This window comes from Oratosquilla oratoria, chromosome 9 (genome assembly GCF_046742065.1).
Source record: "Oratosquilla oratoria isolate Oo_2021 chromosome 9, ASM4674206v1, whole genome shotgun sequence".
NCBI lineage: Eukaryota > Metazoa > Arthropoda > Malacostraca > Stomatopoda > Squillidae > Oratosquilla > Oratosquilla oratoria.
In genome coordinates, this window is record NC_134785.1 from 70,816,820 (window position 1) to 70,822,147 (window position 5,328).

Genomic DNA, 5,328 nt, shown 5'->3' on the forward strand with positions numbered 1-5,328 from the left:
CGGGGAAAATGAGGAGGATATTGGGGTCTGGGAGACTGCCACCAACCTCCCCCCCCACCTCCCCCTCCCCCCCCCCATCCCCCTGGACTGATGAAATCTCCAGCCGAGGCTCCGGTAGTTGCCTAAACTACCTTGATGGCGTTCCCTTCATAGTACAGATTACAGAGCTGGTTAAACTGTGTAATTAATTAATCATCTATCGGGGTTCGAATCCCGCACTTCTCTCCTATATCCAGAAATGACTGTTTATTACCCCCCCCCCACACACACACACACACTAATAGTCCCCAAAGAGTATCATAGGGCAAAGATGACGGCTTCGGCCGCAGCTACTCAGCGCCTCCCGGCGTAAGCTGTTCATCTTCACCAAAGTGACCTTCCCCCGCCCCTTCTTCGCAAAGGTCAAACAGAAGAAACCCCTACGGCCCAGAGGTCCTCAGCTTTTGGACCCCAGACCCTTGTTTTTTGTCGTCCACAGGACTTCCCATTTTTTTGGTAATAAACGTAAAGGTAATGAAAGTAATAAAAGTATTTCTGTAATAAGGGACATTACGTAATAGACTAGAAATCTGTTCATACACACATTTTCATTTATTCATTTATCTATTTGTTTGTTTATTCGTTTATTTAGTGTGTTTCATTTATACCCTACTCAAAAATGGACTGCTCCACAAGATTGCAATTGGGTTTGTATTGGTCCCGATATGAAGCGACTCGAAAACCACTACATTACGTTTTCTTTAAGAAATCTTACTCAGTAGTCAAGTGATTTGTTAAGAACTGTTATCATCAGTATCATATCTTCTTACGGGAAGTATTTAAACATTCCTTGTAGTTATCTAGAAGCTCAAGAAATAGTTATTACTATATTCATTTTCTTTATCCATCATGATGATTTGATTACTGTCACTATTAACAATGACGAAATGTCGAAAACTGACGCGTTTGGTGATTGCTATTTTATCCTCTTTTATTTTATTCTATTTTATTTTATTTATTTTCATTATCATTAATGTCATCATTATTTTCTTTCTTTAATCAGCCATATCGTCTCTTGATTATGCGTCATATGGTCGGAGGAGAGGCCTAACCAAATGTATTTGTCTTAATATTTTTCTTAAATTTAACCTCAGTATTTTCATACATTTTTATCACGTATATCATAATCACGAAATTTACACAAACATACCTCAATATGGCTCTTCTTCAGAGTTCAAAAAACATCGTATAACAAGCTTGGAACAAGCTTACATTGAACGATACTTTTTGGCAATAATTCACGATGAATTATGAAACGAAAGTACTGATTTTGGTAACTGTTCGTATTAGTCTTCTTTGAAAGGCACAGGGGTGTTCTGCATTTGACAAAGGGAAACCAAGGTTGGGGCATCACATCAAAGCCTTTTCCAACTGATAGCATTCTTAACATATCGGTTTTTGGTGTCCAGATTGTCCAGATCTACTTGCACTACGTCACTCTCTTTCGGGAGAAGTTGCCCCCCATCCCCCCCACCCCAAAAATAAGAAGAAGAAAAAAGGGGGGAGGGGGAGAACGAGGGTAAACTGGAAGAAGTTAAAAAAAATGTACAGCCGGTGGAGTCATCTAGAAGAGATTGAGGGGAAGTGATATAAAAGGAGATATACATACACACATGCAGACACACACACACACGCACACAGACACACACACACACACACATACACACAGTCAGAGAAATACGCGAGACAGAAAGAAAGAAGAACCCAACAAAGCAGTGTGCCACCAGAAAAAAAAAAAAGAAAAAAAAATGAAAAATGAAAAAAGTAGAGGAGGAAGAGAAGTTCCCTCCGGACATAATCCCTCCCTTATCTCATGACATCTTTCTTTCACCCGTGTGCGTCACATTTCAATTTTTATGAGGTAAGATTTTAATTAAGCCCTCCTCTTTGTCCACGCTTTTGAATTTTTCAGTATTTGTACGAGCTTCTGTCAAGAAAAAAATTCTCGGACCTTAAGCAGTCATTTCCTGCCACGTTCGAAAGCAGTCGTCCTGTTTATTCTGAATTAATTACATCACCCAAGGTAAACAATTTATTCTTCTTCACTTGTCACACAACTTTTTATTCTTTTTTTTTTCTCATGAAGAGAGAGAGAGAGAGAGAGAGAGAGAGTAGAAATTTAAAAGATGCTCCTGCATCTCACCTCTAACCCTTTCTCTCTCATTCACTCTCTCCCTCTCCCTCTCTCTCTCTCCTTCCCTCTCTCTCTCCTTCACTCCCTCTCTCTCTCTCCTTCACTCCCTCTCTCTCTCTCCTTCACTCCCTCACTCTCTCTCTCTCTCTCTCTCCCCTTTCACTCCCTCTCTCTCTCTCTCTCTCCCCTTCACTCTCTCTCTCTCTCTCCTTCCCTCTCTCTCTCCTTCACTCCCTCTCTCTCTCTCCTTCACTCCCTCACTCTCTCTCTCTCTCTCTCTCCCCTTTCACTCCCTCCCTCTCTCTCTCTCTCCCCTTCACTCTCTCTCTCTCTCTCCTTCACTTCCTCTCTCTCTCTCCTTCACTCACCCCCTCTCTCTCTCCCTCTCTCTCCTTAACTCCCTCCCCCTCTCTCTCCTTCACTCTCTCTCTCTCTCTCCTTCACTTCCTCTCTCTCTCTCCTTCACTCACCCCCTCTCTCTCTCTCTCTCTCTCTCTCTCTCTCTCTCTCTCTCTCTCTCTCCTTAACTCCCTCCCCCTCTCTCTCCTTCACTCTTGTCCAATCCTCCTTTCTCTCTTTCCTGTAATCCCATCTCTCTCTCTCTCTCTCTCTCTCTCTCTCTCTCTCTTCATGAAATACATCACGAAGGACCAACGATCCTTCTCCTTGGAGAGACTGCGGGGTGGGGGGTGAGGAGTTCCTTGCGAAGAGAAGTTAGAGAAGGCGACGGCGGTGGCGGTGGCGGCTGTTTACCCAAACGTTAAAGATGCATCATTACGCCAAAGACAGCAAGCACTGCCTCAAGCTCTGTGGCAAGTGTGCCCAGCCATATCAAGAACAGGAAGATCAATATCAGAAGCGTCCACAGATCCAAACCTTGAGGTCTTCGTTCGATCTTTCTCCATCCTGTTGTGACTCTTCGTTTTCGTTTTCTTCCTTTTCTTCTTCCTCCTCCTCCTCCTCCTCCTACCTTCCTTCCTTCTTCGCCCTCCTCCTCGCCTTCTTCCTCTCTTCCTTCTCTCTTCCTCGCATCAAGCAGCGCCAGCCTTTCGCATAAGTTATCGATAAAAAATATATATTTTCCTCCAAAACTGATATGGCGACCATAATTGGAGGGTGGAGTGAAGTTGCTTGTTGCTTCCACCTCCTTCAACTCCTCCTCCAATTTCTCCTTCAGCTTCTCTTCCAACTCTTCCTCCAAGTTCTCCTTCACCTCCTCCGACTCTTCTTCCAACTCCTTATTCATCTCCTTCTCCAACTCTTCCTACAACTCCTTCTTCAGCTCCTCCTCCGACTCTTCCTCCTCCAACTCTTCCTACAAATATTCCTCCAAATAATCTACCTGCAACTCCTCCTCCAACTCTACCTCCAGCTCTACCTTCAAATCTACCTCCAGCTCCTCCTCCAGTTCTACCTCCAACTCTACCTCCAACTCTACCTCCAGCTCTACCTTCAAATCTACCTCCAGCTCCTCCTCCAGTTCTACCTCCAACTCTACCTCCAACTCTCCTTATTCCCTTCAAATTTACCTCATTTTCTTTTTAGCCCTCAGAGATTCCTTTCTTCGCAGTCCCGACTACGAATGTTCCATATTCAATCGGGCTTGAAGTAAGTTAGCATTGAACTTGTGTTGCCTTTGGCGGGACAAGTACATCCTAAGCAATAGATGCTTTGACATCCAACTTCGTTTCGTGGAAGGGATCCCATCTCTTTGGTATTCGATCGTCCATGATTCGATTTTGATCGGTTTGCATCCCACTTTGCGATGCGTGCCCTGGCGGATGGATATCCTCTTCCCCCCCCCCCCTTATAAGGGGGAAGAGGACCTCTGGTGTGTGTTTGTGTCTATGTATGTTTATATGTGTGTTTATATGTATTTGTGTGCGTATATATATACTGTATATACATAATATATATATATATATACTATAATAAAGTAGTAGCCTCTGTCTGATTGTTCATTTGTTTGTTTGTACACGAACTCCTCCTAGGGTTTTAGAGATAGACCCCCATAACCATATATATTCTGATACCCTATCACTCCAGGTACGTGGATAACTATATTTCATTTCGAAAAAAATATTTTGGTTAGGGTTAAGGGTTAAAGTTAGGAGGTTTATGTAGTATCCCCTGAAGTCGGGTAGTATTTTTTGTGACTTAAGAATTAATATAATTAAACAAACCAATGTATGTATCCATATATATTATCTACTTTTGTGAAATTAATGTTGCCACAAACCATGATAGCTTTTGTAAGAAGAAAGCATGTTTATGGAAAATTATTGTATAATTTTACCAAATTTCGAAATATTGGTTATTTTTATCTAATTTTTGGGCGGCCGGAAATAGTTTATTCACAAACTCCTACATTTTTGTAGATAAACCCCTATAACTATATATATCCTGAAGATAGATAATAGAGATACATTTCTTCACTTTTCAGATGTAGACATTTATTGTCAATCCACACACACACACATGCACATACACACGCACACAAAAGAATGTGTACACATGATATTTGTGTTTGTGTATGCATGTATTTTCAAACTAGGGTTTCCCAAATTCGGGAGGGGGTGCGCACACCTGGGAGGGGTAGTATTTAAAGTCATATTTAATTAAAAATATATATATTTTGGTTAGGGTTAAGGGTTAAAGTTAGGTGGTTTATGGTGACGAAACATGCAACTACTGTAGTCCCCCCTTAAGTTATTATTTTTGTAACATAAGAATCAATATAATTAAACAAACCATTGTACGTGTTCATAAATATTATCTATATCTGTGAAATTAATGTTGCCCCGTCTGGGGTATTGGCTACATGTTATTGTGGTAAAGTAGCATGCAGTTGATACTTTAGGATCTATATGGGGCGCCCCTCCGGACCAGAGGCACACATCATTTTGTTTGTAATAGAGGAAAACTCTGTACATAGAGAAATGATAACACTTTTATACTACGACTGTCTCTCCGTTATGCTGTCCCCCAACCCCTTGTTACTGTCCTGTACCATTTCTCTGAATATTCATTCCTTTATTCGCCTACCTACCCTGTGGTGAGGGCAAAAGAATACTGCTACCAAGTATTCCCACTTGAGTCGTAAAAGGCGACAAAAAAAAAGGGGGGGGGGACGGGGGATGGGATTAGGAGTCCTA